Below are 17,703 nucleotides of genomic sequence, written 5' to 3'. Positions count from 1 at the left end.
TGTGTGTGTGTGTGTGTGTGTGTGTGTGTGCGCGCGCGCGCCTGTGTGTGTGTGTGCGTGTGTGCGCTCGTGAGTAGGGGTATAAGAGGTCACGCATGGTGATTAACAATCCTGTGACATGTTTTCTTCCACACTGGAGTAAAAATAAAGTTCACAAAGAGGATCTAAGACACCTCCTCCCTCCCTACACCCCCCTCCACCCCCCCAATCCTCCACTAGATACACTGTGCTGGTGTAAATGACCACACAGACACACACACTCAGGCAATACTCAAACCGCCTGAGTCATCGTTCCCACCTTCTCGTAGGCAGAGTGACTGGTGTGTGAGCCTGTATAAGTGATATGTTGGAGGCTGAAACAAAAATGAAAAACACAAGGTTCTCTATGGGCCAATCAAGCATTAGTTGTCAGTTAAGACACAAAATGAGAATCTTGAATAGTGTACAAACAAATGCTCTTATTTATAATATTCAGTTCTAAAGAAATGATGGACCTACCTGTATTAATATACCTAACATATGACAACAAAGGCAGAGAAGCTCCATGATGACGCCAGCATGCAACACAGCATCTGGCTTACACATATTCTGTCAAATTTAACAACGAGAAGCCGAGACTGAGTCAGACTCAATCCCAACACTTCCACTGATTAAATGAACTCTTTCTCCTCATCAGCGATCACCAGCAACACGGCACACAGACCACTTCAGGCAAAACGCAGACTGACAGAAATGATTGAACCAAGACGGCATTCCATCTAGAAACTCTGATTCAGTGTTTGTACCTTTGTGCGCAAGGTAATTATAGTGTTAAATCTGGCTTTAGGTGTAACTGATACCCTGTGACTCAGTTGCTGTCTAGATGTGTCTTTGTATGACTAATGTGACCGTTAACAGAAAGGAGATCTGCTTTAACTGCTACAATTTCTTTTCATTTTAATACATCGGCGAGGGAAAGATTGCGTTTAGTTTTTGTTTTCCTTGGTGCTTCTGTTGCCATTTTTACATTGCTCTCATGATGTTAATCTGCACAATTTGATTTTAGGTTTTTGTTGTTTCGTATTGCTTAAAAGTGACAGTTTCCTCAGACTGTGCTTTCTTAAAAACAAAACCTCTCTATACATGTCAGAGAGGTCATTTAAATGAATTATGTGTCTAAGTGTGTGTGTGTTTGCATGTGGATATACACGTTGCATGTGTAAACAAACACATCGCGATAAACACTCACTCGCATCAGACCAAAAATCTCTAGCGGCACACGCCCATGGATCCGGGAGGAAGCAATGACACCAGACAGGAAGTGAGTGACAAATGGCAACAGAGCAAAAGTCCCTGCCACAGTCATTCATAAAAAGCGGGTGGTTGCTGAATCACAAGCTTGAACTGCTATTTTTGTTCTTACAGTCTCATGTGTGGACAGTGTTTGCTGTGTTTAAAGTCCACAAACTTATCAAGTATCATCATCATGATTCATATCTCCAGCGTGTTATGAGAACGCAGACTGGCATTGTTTATGACATTAGCACATAGATAACTCCTCCCGAACATTCTGCTGAGGATGGGGTCGTCGGAGGAGCTCGGTGTGTGAGACAGGGCTATGCTGTCTCACATCACGCCAGAGGAGGAGGAACATCACAATTAAACCTAAATTAGAAAAGACAAAAGATCCTTTCTGAGACTGACCAGTCAGACGGTCAAGTAGAGATGTTCTTCATTTGCGGGGAAAAGAGAGGGGGAGGAGGGCAGAAGAAGGACAGCGCCTATGGAAACAAAATGCTTTTAGAGCATCCTACTGAGCTCACTAATGGAAACAAAGTGTCGTAAAAAAAATTTAAAAAACCCCGCTGGGATTGAACGGAGGGAACACGTGAGTGAATCAGGACGAGTTAGTGTGAATGTGTGTTAAGAGGCACTTGACATACTATAGAATACAAAAGGCAACGTAAACAAAACTCACTAGGAGAACATTCATTAACCATTGCATATTTACAACAATTAAGATGATAACAAGACGAAGAAAATGAGTTATATAAGCAACAATGTGATGCAGAACACATACAGAATATTCCTGTATAGTAGAATACTGCATTGATTACATGATTTTGTGTTGCAAATGCATACAAGCAGTAAATTCATGGGAAGTGTGACATAATATAGATATTCATTTGATGAAGACGAAGGGTTTTGTGATCATATCGCTTCTATATCCTCCCGTGTCTACGTGGGGGAAACACTGAGGGGGAGTGGATGGTGTGATATTCCACAGTCTGATTCACTTCACACTCACAAGAGAAGGAGAGAGAATCACACAGACTTTCATGCACGGCAGATATAAAAATATGAAGTGATAATATGGATCTCTCCGTGACCGAAAGTGCCAGACGTTTCACAACTCCCTCAGAAATTACAGCGAGGGAGCAGGGAGTCGAGATGATGCGAAAGTCAGTTTGAAGAGGAATGATGAAGAGGAGATGAAGCTGAAGCATGAACATAAGTTTATAATGTGAGAAACAATGATGAAAATATTTTTAAAGTGAGAAGAGAGAGAGGGAAACAGAAAGTAAGAGTAGTTTGTGACTTCTGGTGAATAATGAGAGATAGATAACAGAGTGAGAGAAATGGAAATGCAAAATGTGATACAATGTGCGACTGTAGTGGGTGGGTTGAGCCGGGCTGGATGTTGACAATAAGCCTCTGTTTTTGGCAGTGTGTGTGTGTGTGTGTGTGTGTGTGTGTGTGTGTGTGTGTGTGTGTGTGTCAGTGAGGACAGTCCCGTGCCCTGCACAAACACTGCCCTTGTGTTGCCCTTGCTTCCTTCAACCCTCACCCCCCGTACCTCATTTCTTCTCTCTAACACAGAAAAACACACACACACAAAGCCACCCAGCCTTGGCTACAAAGACCAGCACACACACTGAAGTCCAGTAAAAACACCCGGGATGGAGGGGGCAGTAAGGTCATAAGGTCCCGGGGCTTACACAGCCTACAGCCGTCGACCACAAAAACAGCTCATGCTTGTTGTATTTATCAGTGTGTGACGTCGGCCTGTAGCTGTATGCGGCTTACTCACACTTTCAGAAGCGTCCGTGGACACACGTTCACACAGGGCCACACATGTGTCAGCATGGGTCACTCAAACCATAACCCTATCATGTAAACACCATACAGATTTAGTGTAACCACTGCAGATGAAACACCATTCTAAATATAACAACAAGAGATAAGCAAGTAAAACAGACATCCTGACCACTAAGAGCAAACCTGTCATCTGCACCGTGTCTTCATTTACAAAGACTTCCAAAGAGGATTTTCAGAAAAAGCCGATTTGATGCATTGGGTCTATATGTCAGGCTTCCTCCGTGTTGCTTCTCCTCTATATTATTCTCTTAATAACTGAGCAAATTGACATTGTGGCTTCTGAGCTCTACCCTTCCTCGTTTCAGTATCCAATGATCAGAGAGGATTTTGCACAGTGACAGGAAGTTGCCGGTGTGGTTCTTCCTGTTTTGATGTAGAGTACAGTTGTGTATTGACGGCGGCTCTGCGAGGATGACCTGAGAATGAGCCTCTGTTCCATCTTACACCACAGCTTTTGAAAGGGTAGCGGAAGCTTTACTTGGAATCAGTGACTAAGGAAGGAGGAAATAATGAACAACTATTATCAGCGTGTCAACACATTGTGGATGTCTTTTTTTCTTTTTATTGAGGTCATAACAATCTTTGCCCTGTGTTATTAATAGGTGTTACCAACATTGACATATTATACTGCGCACATTATCAGCTCTATCAGCAAGTAAGGGAACACGTAGCGGTCTTTGAGGCGGCAGTCAAAAGGATGATTATGTCCAAAAAAATAAAATAGTCAAAAGAGGGAAGTTCAAAAATACATTTAATGAAAATCCCAGCCAGTCGCACACAGTTTGCCGCTGCAGACTGTTGTGAGGCAGAGGAAAGCCAAGAAAGACGGGAAGAAAAACACAAAAATAACAGCGGACGGCCCTGACTGAAGCGGGGATGGCTCCCATACAAACAAAATAGGGGTCCTGCACCGTCTTGTCAAATCACCATTTATCTCCCTCAGAAACAAAAGGGCCACACATCGGCACCGACTGACACGCACACGCACACGGACCCGGCTCAAGCCTGTTCTAGAGGTGACCGGGGTTGCTAGGAACACCGGGGTTGCTCTGCTAAACGACATGCTGATGTTCGCCTTTCCAGTTTACACATCCCTCCATATGTCTGCTTTGCTACATCCCGTTTGTTGAAGAAGCTATAAATAGGGTGCGCAGATGTATCAATGTGACACGCAAAGAATACATTTAACACAGAAGAAAAAAACCCTCATAAATCTATTTTTGGGCAAATAGGAAATGTGTGGGTATCTATTGTACACAAGTTAACCGTCTGTACATCTATATTTAGTGAACTCTATTGTATAGGTCTTATTGTCCCTGTGAAATCAGGCTGACCTAATCATAGCAAGCCACCGTATGAACTTGGGTTCAGAGTGGCATAAGGATAATGCCACCCAAACACACTGCTTAAGAATGGGCCATGGGCAGGGCTTCCTAGGATTGTGTGAGGGAAATTGTTATGGCATGCTGCCTCCTCTCAGCCGGCGTATCACAATTAACACCAACCGCACAAATGAGAACATATAAAGAGGTCATTTCTGGGAATAAGGAGTCAGTGCAAACCTTCCTCATTTGGTACTGAGAAGCTGCTGTGTGCAAAGATCTTGCAACAGCATTAAACCCCCCCCCCCCCCTCCCTGTTCTTTCCATAATCATGGCAGCTTCTGTGGTAAGAGTCAGCACACAGGAGACAGACTGTAGCATGGATAATTGGATCGGGCTATTTTTCCACATCCGAGTAGGAGTGGGGGCGGGAGGGAAGGGGAGGGGAAGGGGGGGGGACACAGGTGGGAGGCATCTGCACCAATTATTGCTGGTTATTGGGCCACAGTCGATGATTGACAGGAAGAAAAGTGATTATCGTCCTGCACTTGTATTACTGAATTCGGTCAAAACATTGGCTCTGGGAGGAGGAGGAGGAAGGAGACGATGTTTGCCCAGTCTCCATTAGCAAGCCACTACAAATGGAGGAAATACATTTGTCGATCAGAGACTAACCTTCCAGATTATGTAGTATGTAATTAGCGTATAAGTACCTTCGCTGTTATACCTACTGTTCCTCTAAGACAGAAAGGAGCAGGAGAGGGTATGGTGTGTGTTCGCAGACAAAAAGGACAAGGGGAGAGAAAAGGGCAACTAGTGAACAAGCTGTGGTGTGCACACAGATACACTCCAGTGATGGCTACCACTTCTGTCAAACTGGAGAAGTAGTAGGTCATTGATTATTTATTTATTATCTTTCTTTCGAGGGCTCTCTGGTCTAGAATGCGCCTGCTGATCTCCGACCATACCAGCACTTGAAGTGACACCAAAAAATGAAAAGACGACTAGTGGGAAGAATAATACATGGAACCTATGTAGGGAGAGTTACAGTGAACGTTTACTCTGGCTGTATGAACTTCATCTATAACTTGAAGTAAAACATTTGGGAGGCCTTCCTGGGATGTCTCGCTTGTCAGAACTAAGCCTGCACTCCACACACACGCAACACAGGTAAAGTAGGTCAAGATCATTGCCACACTTTTACCTGCTATTTCCTTGAGTGTCTCACTTCCTGTACCTCTGCTGCTTGCTGGGGCTCTGAGGATAGCTGCTGGGACGACGCATCTAATGGACAAAAATACAAAGGGACACATTTGTACCGTTAGAGGTCGAGATGTCTACCGAGTAGAAAAGTAAACAATCGTCGCTTCATATGTGAGACCTGATGCGTCGGCGCTGTTCATGAGTCTTTATCAGTCAAGATAAAAGAGAAGTGCAATGAAGTCAAAGTGAAGGGACAGCTCCCCCTCAGCCACTCTGACATCTCCTTGCTGTACCTCCACCGGCCTCACTCATCCTCTTTTCTATATTTTCCCACAGTCTCCTTTTTATCTGACACTGACACTCAATCATGCTCCTTCCACTCGAGAGAAAAATGTTAGCGAGCCTTATATTTTGTCAATATATGCACATACAATACTCTGCAGCTGTGTATGTATGTGTATGGCGTCCATCTCTAATTTAAGTGTGTAACATTACAACTATTAAAGACTCCCTTTGCAGTCTATTAACTCAATTAGCTCACCCATGGAATAAAGAAAAACATATTGACATATGTGACATTACAGTACATTACATTACGATCATTTGGCAGACGCTTTTATCCAAAGCGACTTACATTACATTACCACCCTTCGCAGAGGGGGGGGCAATTGAGGATTCGGTGCCTTGCTCAGGGGCACCCCCGCAGGGGCTCGAACCGGCGACCCTCCGGTTCCCAAACCGGAAGCTCTACCCACTGAGCCACTGCCTCCCAAGACATAGGCTTTGTCTTTAGTATGGTGGAACGCCAACTAATGAAAGGTTACACTCGCAGAGACACTAAAGACCTTGACAGGAATCAAACAACCTTTGAAAGTCTTCCAAGTTGCTAAACCTGCAGAACACTTATCATAGCGATAAATGTTACAGGTACAATGCCAAGTAGCAAAAGGGCTGCCACCTACTTTGCATGGCTCGAATACCTACAGATGCCATACTGATGCAAATTTCCACAGTGCTTGTGACTGTAAACACCAGCCAGCAGCAAAGAGGTAAGTATCGGTAGATAGAAATGGAATGCGCCTCTTTGTTGGCTCATTGTTGCCAAAAGTGATTGCTCCTTTTTAAATGGCACTGCGCATCACTTGCATGATGACACATTTTTTTAGATCAGCTAAATCGAGAACCAGTTTGGCCCCAGTTTTCTAAATGGACTATAATCTCCATAATTATATAAAGTAAATGGTGCGCAAAACTAAGTATTGAATTTTTTTTTAATATAAATTGTATATTTTGATTTATATTTTATTCATATTTTAATCTCTATATTTCAAAATCTTAGTGAAACCATTTATGTACGTTTTGTACGGCAAAACTGAATGAGCAGAAGCTTGATGTGTTGGATTCTTTCGTGGTATTGCTTTACCTCACTCTAATACAATTAGGGCAGTTTGGTACAAATAAATAAAAAGGAAATACTGAATCATAAGCAATAACACACAGATACAGACATCTTTTCAATGGAGTTCCCATCTTGTTTACCTGGGTGTTATGTGAGTCAGAGATGTGAGATTTGTACTAACAAAGAAACATTTACTGTATATCCTTTCAGATAGGAATATAAAATCTTCGAAAGAGGTGACACTGAGTTTCCACAGAATTTGGCTATGAAAATGTGTCCTCACCACAACTACAGAAAAAGCACGAGGGGAATGACCCATTCCAGGAAGAGTTTTGGTTACAACGATAGAATCTCAGACACGGGACAGTCAATATTTAACTATTTGGACACAGCTCAAAGCATCACATGACCCTCTGCATCTGTGAGTGTAATGTACTGTCGTCTTCCGTGTGATTATGTGTAAAATATTATTTTTGAATCCCGGTTGGAGCTGAGGTGGGTCGAGAGAGTTGAAATTAACCAACACAACCTTCACACAATGTGGAGACCTTAATAAAGGGAGTGGTTTTACTAATGGTTCCAATATAATCCGAGTTGCTTTCGAGCCAGTACCTCTCAAGGAAGTCCATCATAATGTATTTCAGTAGGCCATACATGTTTTTATATTCAAACATCTTAATATATCAATGGTGCATTAATGCTATATCGCACAAATGGAACCTATACAGTATATCAGAATAAAGCTAATGCTACCTTGCTGCCTACTTAATTTATCCGTATAAATCCATGAATGAGATGTAATTTGGTTCATGCTATGCAGAATGAATTTAACTGTTTTGAAACTTGTCTTCACCGGCTCTGAATAGGAGGACTCAAAACAACAGGGGTCAGGACAGCCATGGAGGGAGCTCAGTGCCGATTTTCATTTAAAAGTCAAATTAGATCAGAGAAATGATTACTTGTAGCTTTACTGAGAATTTTCAAAAGGGGGCAGCTTTTTATACATGAGACGACGGCATTAGGTTTCACAACCACAGATTAATGGAGCCTGACCTCACAGCTCAAATCTTGATATACTGTAGCGTGACTAAAGAACACCTGGTACAAGATAGGTGAAGGACCTTGGAGCTCAGTCTATGCTTTGCATTAGGGGTCCAACTGGAAACATTTCACTGAAGAAATGTAAATATACAGTATGTGATCTATTCTCAAATGACTTTTCCGGCACACAGCATGGAGAGACTGCAGGAAATCTGACCAATTCAGAAATTATCTCATTGTATCTATTGATTCCTGTGGACTTATTTGTTTGTCTGGCCAGGATGACTAACAACCACTTTAGTGGAAGTTAATGGGGATCCAGTAAACAATAAACTAAAGCAGGAAGAGGACTGATGCAAGTGCTTATTTGTAGCACGGCTGTATTATACAATAAACACAAAGGGTGTCCAGCTGTTCTCCTGTCCATCACCAGCTGGCTGTAGTAGGTAAGAAATTCTAAATGTAGGTCATAACATTTCCTTTTATTTGGGGAAATAAAAGAATAAAAAAGGGATATTCAAAACTGGGTATTAAGTAAGTATGTGATTTTAATATAGTCATATATTGAAATCAGTCATTATTCTGTAAAGTAAAAAAAAAAGAATAAAGAACCTGCTTATTATTGACGGTGAGTTTAGAAAAGTTAAATTCATTACTTGTATGTCTTCATTATATAAATTCTTCTTGGGCAATAACATCTGCTTGCTTGACATTTTAAAGAGAGTTTTCATGGTGAAATTGTTTGAATATAGTTTTTGATCTGACTGAAAAAGCGATGATAGCGCTGAGTGCCTATGACTTGCAGTAGCACACACACACACACACACACACACACACACACACACACACACACACACACACACACACACACACACACACACACACACACACACACACACACACACACACACACACACACACACACACACACACACACTGCAGGAATTCCAGTGAAGTCTAGAAGCTTGAAGTACTACCATGACATTTTGCAGCTCAATGCACAAAGCAGTAGCGAGTGACGTTAGCTGCAGGTACTTTGTGTAGCCAACTTCTTCTTCTTACGTAAAGGGAATTAGGCCGGTGCACATTCTAGTGGAGATTTACACAGATTATCACACACAAGTAGTGGATCCACTCTGTAGCTCCACTCTGACCGAGGGAGGACTGGCTGACTTGAAACATACAAAGAATGTCTCATCTTCACTGACCCCCCCCCCAAATTGTTGTCACTCTTATCATTGTATAAACACCGCAGTGAGAATTTGGCTTTGATATGACTTTCTCTCTCCACTTGCACACCCTTCCTCTCCTCCACCCATCCTCTTTGAGAGGAATGTGAGGAATGCAGGATGACTGGGGGCATCATGGTGTCTTTCTCTCTCTCTCTCTCTCTCTCCCCCTCACCTTGGGAAACATCCATAAGTAAACCCTCCTAACCACCGATGACGGGTCAGGCATTTGGGACCCACCAACACCAGCCTCACAACGCCCCCCAAACCATTCTCATGAATATTCAGCATTCAGGCCATCAGCTAGTGGTCCATTGTAAACAATTGTTTTTGTGCTCAAGGGATCCTGTAACAAACACAAACGTCCAGAGGGTGCTCCCCATCCTGACTTTACACCCCTGTCTCTCACCCTACACAACCCTGGGGGCCAAGAGACAAGTACAAGACAAATACAGGAGGGCACAATCCCCTAACACAGAGCAACACACACATTTGAGGACGGTTTAGGTTATGGACAAGATACTTCCATCCCTTTGTGTTGTGTCTATCTAATCATGGCCTAAACCTATCCTTTCTCCTATTCTTTATCTGCCTCCTCCGATCTCTATTTATAGCAGCTGGCCTGTCCTCGGGTGGGTGAAGTCTGTCTGTATTCTCAAAACTGCCCTTAGGATGCTGTAAATCAGTTACCTTCAGTCCGTCTGACTGAGCAAAGGTCCATCTTAGCCAGGGACACAGCACTGCCGGTCACTGTCAGAAGACAAACACAGATGCGGTCACTGCGTAATTACAATGGAGACAAACACAGGATGGAGTTAGCTGAGATCAGCTGTTGAGGAGAAGGTTTTCAAGAGGAAGGTGAAACAGAACCATGGCAGAGCTTGAAAAAACCCGAGATAAACCCACAACACTGTCAAGAACTGTCTATTTCAGGATTTACAACAATACCATCGGATAGCGTGGCTTCACTCCACTCCTGTTTGATTGTGGGTTGCCAGATAACTCAAAACTAAGATCACTTCATGACATTTTGTGGAGAGGTGCGTCTTAGGCCAAGGAAATTGAATCCCACCCCATCAATGCTGTATCCTATAATGTTTACATGCAGTCATTCTGTATCACACACATTTAGCTATGAACGCCACCTTTTAAACTCTCATTCACACACTAAAGATGATTGGCCTGTAAAGGGGATTTTTTCTTGATAATCAAAACAATTATCAGGTACAATGTTTTGCTGGCCAAGTCCAATTAACAATAAACTATTTCACCACCATCTGTACCTTTATAAATCAGTTTGAAAATATACTTTTCTGGGAGAAAAGTATTTCAAATGTTTTCAATTATCATACAAGATGAGCTCCATGACTTGACTCATCCTTGGCCTATCCAAATGTGCAAATGTGTGAATATATTAAACAGTCCTTCTCCATTAGGTAGTGGAGGAATGTTAACAAGGCAGCAGCATGAAAATACAACCCCCCCTAACCCGACACACACACCCACACCTAAGTCACTGATCTGCATGGATAGCCATATGGCTGTATGCATATCAGATATCACAAGGTGTGCCCACATTGGAGTGTATGTCATAAGCAGTTGCAGACAGGAGCCAGTGCTGTGAGGAAGCGTTGCCATAGGGACATGAAAAAAGAGGTTTTGCCCTCTCAGGTTACAGTGAGAGGGAGAGAGAGAGAGGGGTTGTGAGGAAGGTGTTAATGCCCCTCCTCCGCCCCCCAGCATCAGCACAGGTGGCCTGATCGCCCCACTTCATTTGGGTTTTCACATTTTTGTTTTCAATGTATTATTACTTGATATGCTTGTTGTCATTTGAATGGAGGGCTTGTCCTTTTCATCACGTTCTCTTTATGCGTCATCATCAGCCACCATTCACTGCCTTTACAGGAGTGTTCCAACTTTGATTCGAGACTGATTAAGCCTGATTAAGAGATGAACGTCATAATCGGATTGAAATCAGCAGAAATCAGTGTTGCTGCACTCCGTCGGTTCCCAATCCTGATCATTGTGTGCCTTCGTTGTGTCCGAATCAAGCGTGTGATTTAGCGAATCAGAGCACAGCAGGGGGAGAGGGAAAATATAGACCTGTTCACTCAAGAGCAGTGAAAAGGGCTACAAAGTCCAAGACAGACATCAGGGCCTCCTCTCCTCCCTGGCAAGATTTCTTTTTTTTAACAGTTTTTACATAATCACCCCAATAGTGGGGATGTGATGTCAACACTAATGTGCTGCTGGGTTTTCAGATATTCGCAGTCATTGCACAGTTCGTTGGAAAGGAAAGACTATGAAAGAGTAATGGTGGCTCATCGATAAAAACAATATCAGTTAATCAGGGGCTTGAAACAGTTAAAGCAGCCGTCACTGAACTCCAACAACTCAAAGTGTGTATTTTCGGAGCAATGGACCTTTGTTAGACACATTTATGGGCTTTCAGCCCAACAAGATGTTTTTCACACTACTGGGGTTTTGGAATAATGGGCCTTTGGACGATTGGCATGGCAGATATTGAAGATATGATCTCAACAAATGCATGGCTGCTGTGCTGAAGGAAACGTCACACATGCTACAGAAACTCATGTATTTCTTGCTGTAGTACTCCACCCCTACAAAAATGGATCTACACGGTTCACGCAAAGGTCTATTTGACTTTAAAACAACTACTAAATTTATCGACAGGCGTCAAGTTTACAGCAGTGAAGGCCTACACGAGGACCCGGATTGGGAACCGCTGGTGTAATCCAAGTGGAAGACTTGGATTACGCAAATATAAATCAACTTGTTCAAGCATGTAAGCAATACATTTGTTAATAAATCCACCTCACCTGGTAAACTTCCTCTTGTGAGTTGAATAAGCAATGCGTCATGTGCTGATTATTCAGAACAGAAAATCCATTCGTCCTGTCTACGTCTTACTCAACACTTTGGCCTTAATTGTAGCACAGGCAGTAAAGTGTGCGTGTACACGACAGCCTCAGTCACAAGTCCTTATTTCCCCTTAGACACCATTTTATCTTTTGACTATTTATTAGAAATTGTAAGATGTAGTTGCCGTATCATAAAACGAGAATGTTTTGTCAGTCTGCATATTGTTACACCTCAAGACTCGAGCAAAAGATCTGAAATGCAATCTTTTCTCTTACAATTCCAACAGTCCAATCTTACAGAATGCAATCAAAACCCACACTAACCACCAGAGGTGCATAAACACGTCTCTAACAACGTCAACAAACACCTGAACACAGTAAGTAAGACAGAAGTGCTGCAAGCCTGATACAGTGGATTAAATGAGATGATTCAGGTGTAGCTATTTACCTGCTAACTGACTGGATGCTCACTGCTGACCGCTGACCACAGACCATTTACTTCGCAACATCAAACCAATATAGAGGACGTTCACTCATCCAGCAGCAACATTTACTTACTATTTGTGAGCGGGCGAGAGAGCCAAGCCCCGAGTTGCTTTGTGCTATTTAAAGTTTGCAATATACGCAGGATGCTTTGGTATATCTTGATTGTATTTGCGAAGATTGCATCTCAATTAGTGAGGTTAGATACGGTGATGTTATTCAACACCTCGCGTTTTCTACTTGTACTACACTGTGTCCTGCATGTCATTTTGCCTCTCCCCTCGCCCTTATCTGTGTCTTCATTACTTCTCCTCTACTCCTCTCCTGCAGTCTTCCCCGCATTCCTTGGCAGGTCCCGGCCTGCTGTGCAACAAAAGTGGAGAATTCCAGCATGTTGCTCTCGCCTTCATAGTGAGTGAGTCACACTGCATGCTTCGGCTATCGCCACTTCACGTATACGTTTATAATAAGCAGCGATGTAAAGCAGATCCACCCATGCGGTAAAAGCAAATACAGCAATCCTTCCTTTCCACCTTGAGTTCGGTGTGGGCCGTATAAAAGACAAATCATGCAAGCTGGCACACATAATGTGAAAGTGCTCACACTCGGGAAAAACATACCAGCTCCCTTTCACAGCAGTCTTTGAAAAGATGTTACGCAAGCCTTTCAGTAGTGAGGAGTGATTACTTTAAAAGTACAACAGCAGGAAGTGTGTAAGTGACACAGCGAGAGAGCACGAGAGAGGGAGAGAGAGAGAGAGAGAGAGAGAGAGAGAGAGAGAGAGAGAGAGAGAGAGAGAGAGAGAGAAAATAGGGGTGGAACTCATAACTGACCACGTACCTGATAACAATGCTGACAATTATATACAGTTAACACACCAGGTTGCAAACATGGGCAAGGTGTTCCATATGTGAATGTGTGATTCCAATAAATAGGCTCAACAACTCACTCACTTCTTATCGAGTACTACTGTACTGCTCCTGTACTGCTCAGTCTCTGATACTGGTCCGCCACAGAGCCTGCAAACGTATGTCATATACGTATTGACAAAGGGCAGGAAATTAATGAGAGACACGCAAAAGTGGTGAACAAACCATGAGGCAGTGCTCCCACGCACGTACACAGACTGATTGACACAGTGTACATAGAAACACTGCCGATGTACAATGTTCAAACGTTCCTTTTCCCGTTCCCTTGTGCGTTACGTTTACCTTGGACATTCTGTCGTGCGACTTTAGCTTCTCATTTGATTTGACATTGATAAGGTTTTGCTGGATCACGTGCCTCGTCCTTCCTCTGCATTACATGCTGATGTGCTCCACTGTCGGATTTCATATCAGAGCACTCTGAAAAATGATATTCCATTAAAATGTATTTTCATTGGCGACTACACACGGGTTTGTCAAGTACGATGTACGCCTTCTTGTTCATTTCACTTTGCTTTTGGTTCAACAGAACTAGAAACAGCCCATTTCTCCGGTAGCAGTCCACCTTTTTATCTCCCTTAGCGAATACCCCCAAATAAATAACTCTTCAACATTTGAGTACAGGTTACAGACATCACCTCTCAGTCAAACTTTGCTAACTTTTTTGAAGCTTGTCACTTATTTAGAGTTCTCCTTTCAGTCGTACCCACTTTCTGTGGAGAGGCCTGCTTTGGGACTAAATCTGGCTTGGAGTAAATAGCTGCATTGTTGGCTGATGTCTGTAGAGTGACGTCAGTAAGCCTTATCAGTGTTCTCCAACTTTACCTCAGAGGGGGCCTGAGAGCAGACCCCGCCTGGCATGAGAGAGCAAAGGCCAGTTCCTAATCAAGACTAAACCAGACTCCAATGCCAGAATGGACAACTACTTCTCCTAAAGTGATTGTACAACAACAAACTGAATTATGGGAAGATTACACGGGGCCATTCTCTTACTTTGTTGTACAAAGCTCTAATGCCAGACATCAGACATGTGGGATGCCTTTAAATAAGTGAATCAGTGTGAGGAACACCCAATTAAATTACATTATTTGTTTATGCTGTTTAACGCAGCACTAAGTAACTTTTATAAGCGTTTTTAAGAGTGTTGTGTTATTGTGATTGATCCATTTAATCAGCATTTCTCCTGGTTTAACTTTTGTTTTAATCCCAAACATGTTTTGCTTTTTACAGAGCTGTGTCCTCTATTACAGTCTCTACTGTAGTGAGTCCTGCTTGACAGCGGCTCATGTGTGTTTGTGTGTCTGTTTATAGGCATAGTTTGTTTACATCGTAAAGCAATCTGTCGTAAATTCCAAAATAATAGAGCAAAAACAAGTCACAGAGGGGCCGCACCCAGACAGACACAAGACCGATCTGACACATCCCTTCCTCCCATCTACTGCATGGACCGCATGTAAACATGAAGATTACGTTAGCAGATGAAAAAGGTTACTTTTAAGTTTTAATTGCTAGTCAGGATTATGTGGCTTTGAGGCTAATAAAGCAACAAATCTGAAAAGGCACACAGTCTGACATGACACCGTCTGCTCCATTATCACCCTTCCGGAGGGAGGGAGGGAGGGAGGGAGGGAGGGACACACACACACACACACACACACACACACACACACACACACACACACACACACACACACACACACACACACACACACACACACACACACACACACACACACACACACACACACACACACACAGCTGTCAGCGCCAAGTTGTATTTGCCGCTGTGTGTGTACCCTGTGACATCATTGCCACAGGCTTACTCTCTACTTCCACTGACGTATTGCACACTGCTTGAGCTCAGACTAGACTACTCAAGCACTGATTCACAAATCCTGCAGTGGCACTCACAGGCATACACAACACATCCCGCATTAATAGCTAATATAATAGCAATTCTATTATAATAAATAATAGGGACGAACCCGATCCAAGTTGTAACATCAGCTGTTTCCGTTAGCTTATTGTGAATGAAGTTCATTTAGAAGAGCTTTGAGGATGTAAAACATTTACAAATACCTTTACACAATGCAGAAGCAATACTTTGATCCAAAATGAGTTTACTCACAGAGCAAGACAGAGACAGAGAGAGCAGAAGGGAGAGGAAGAGGTGGGTGAGATTAAAGGGGCATTTCTGATGTAGGTGTCTCTGTCAAATCTCAATGTCCGACGTTCATGGTGACATTATAGCCAGACTTGGTTAAACTGATGCACAACAAGGATTTTATGAAACACCTCACACTGGTATGGAATCACTTTGACACAGCTAAAGGGCTACCAAACTTCTAAACGTCAGTTTGTCAGCTGCTTCTGAAACAAACGTGACTCAAAAGTTTATATGGTCATGTCAAAATAGCTGACTGCCGTATATTAACCCTCAGAAAGTATCGTTTCTGTTTTCTTGACCATGCAGTGTCAATTTCTCAGCAACAATCGGACAGCTGACATTTGTGTCACAAATGATCCCATGGGGTCAATCTTCCATATAGCAGTTTCCCCTATAGGTGGCGACCAGGCATGGGTTTGTGAAGGTCCCAAGTATCAGGATGTATACACTCTCTGATTGTAGAGTTCATGTTCAACACTTCCACTACGGGGTGGCACACAAACATTAGGATGTGTGGCTGCTTTGGGATGTTTACGTGACTGACACATGACATAAACTAAATAGATTTGAGCTAAGAAGTCATAGAGACCTGTACTGAAGTTCAGAAGCCGGGACGAAACTGTGATGAAACTGTTGCGAAAAAATGGGAAACGTATGAAACACGCGTTTTCTTCTCCGACACTCCCACCCACCCCCACCTCCCCCCAACACGTACAGGACAACACGTACAGATAGCGATCCAAATTAGAAGAAGTGTGCTATGACTCCAGTGTAACGTGCGCTTGCTCCGTCCCCCTTAATAAGAAAACATCGGTGATCCTGCAGTTCTAATTTTAGTTTAACAGCAAAACACGTCACCACTCTTTGGGGTCTTCTGGCACACTGCATATTTATACTCCAGCGAACTGTTCCCAATGCGGCTAATCGTTCCCAGCACTGCTTTTGTGCGGTTTAAGAGGTATTACGAACAGAAGGGTCCTTACAGCAATTCTCATTTCAACAATTCTTGTTAAGTTTATTCTACGTCCTTGCTTTATTCTCGGAGAACGAATGAGTGAGAACTGCGGATTTCTTATGTTTCTCCTTCCATTTCTAATCTCTGTCCCACTCCTCCCTGTACGAAACTGCCTAAGTGAGTTGGATTCGGCGTCATGTGCTGAGTGTACGGGGTTGAATGAGTCAAAAAAAAAAAAGAAATGGACGCAGTTCAACTCACCTTAATCACTCTCCGGCTTCAGCTTGTTGAAGAATGCACCGAACGGACGAGCGGTTTAAAGTTGACCATATTGCGAGCTGTTCCTTCCCCGGAAAGTGGTTTATAGGGACAAAACTCAGCCCGGCCGGAGACCTCCAGCCTGGACGTCAATCCCGGAGCAGAGACAAGCCTCACAGGTGGACAGGAGGGCGGTCTGGCTTCCTGTTTGTTTCAACGAGGTGTAGCTCTCCACTGCGTTTTTTCCTCCTCCGCCAAGCTCCCCTTTGCTCTCTCCCCTCCCTCCGTCTCCCGCACTGTCAGGTCGCGGAGAAAATAACGGAAACAACGGCACTTCCGCTCACTGCCTTCAAAATAAAACACACGCTGATTCATTAAATGCTAAATCCACTCTAAACGACACTGAAATCGAGATTTGTGAGAGAAATATGTAGGCTACTGTGAAAGACTTAAGTGCTATATGGCCTCTCGTCATATTCTTATTCAGGGGTTCTTCTTAATCATAATTAATCATCACATTCATAAATTGAATATAAGAACAATGACAAAGTGAAACTAACAGGTGTTTTTGTGCAGAACTTTGTAGCAGAGGAAAATGCACTAGCGGGAAAGGTTGAAAGTGAAAGCATTGTTTCACTTTATTCACTTTTATGCTGTCCTCTGTGGCTGGGGTGCCAAAGGGCCAAACGGTGTGGTTCCT

The 17,703-nt window shown here is 43.1% G+C and overlaps 1 protein-coding gene across 4 annotated transcripts in view; it reads right to left on the bottom strand.

Annotated features, from left to right (window-relative positions):
* The window catches only part of pik3cb (phosphatidylinositol-4,5-bisphosphate 3-kinase, catalytic subunit beta), a 37,945-nt gene extending 20,669 nt beyond the window's left edge, over window positions 1–17,276 (bottom strand). The window contains exons 1-3 of one of the 4 annotated variants that reach the window (XM_076143648.1): window positions 17,007–17,276; window positions 10,023–10,082; window positions 5,665–5,744 (exon numbers count right to left, since the gene is read on the bottom strand). The gene's annotated coding sequence lies outside the window, so the exon portion shown is untranslated. Of the gene's footprint in view, window positions 1–1,683; window positions 1,700–5,664; window positions 5,745–10,022; window positions 10,083–17,006 lie in introns of those variants that run through there. The other 3 variants (XM_076143640.1, XM_076143655.1, XM_076143663.1) reach the window with 3 other exon arrangements.
* Window positions 17,277–17,703: the final 427 nt, after the last annotated feature.

This window comes from Genypterus blacodes, unplaced genomic scaffold (assembly GCF_046128005.1).
Source record: "Genypterus blacodes isolate CSIRO-AG114 ecotype Tasmania unplaced genomic scaffold, CSIRO-AGI_Gbla_v1 ptg000003l_1, whole genome shotgun sequence".
In the NCBI taxonomy this organism is placed as follows: domain Eukaryota; kingdom Metazoa; phylum Chordata; class Actinopteri; order Ophidiiformes; family Ophidiidae; genus Genypterus; species Genypterus blacodes.
The sequence above is the reverse complement of the archived record's forward strand: the minus strand, read 5'-3'. Positions and strand labels throughout refer to the sequence as shown.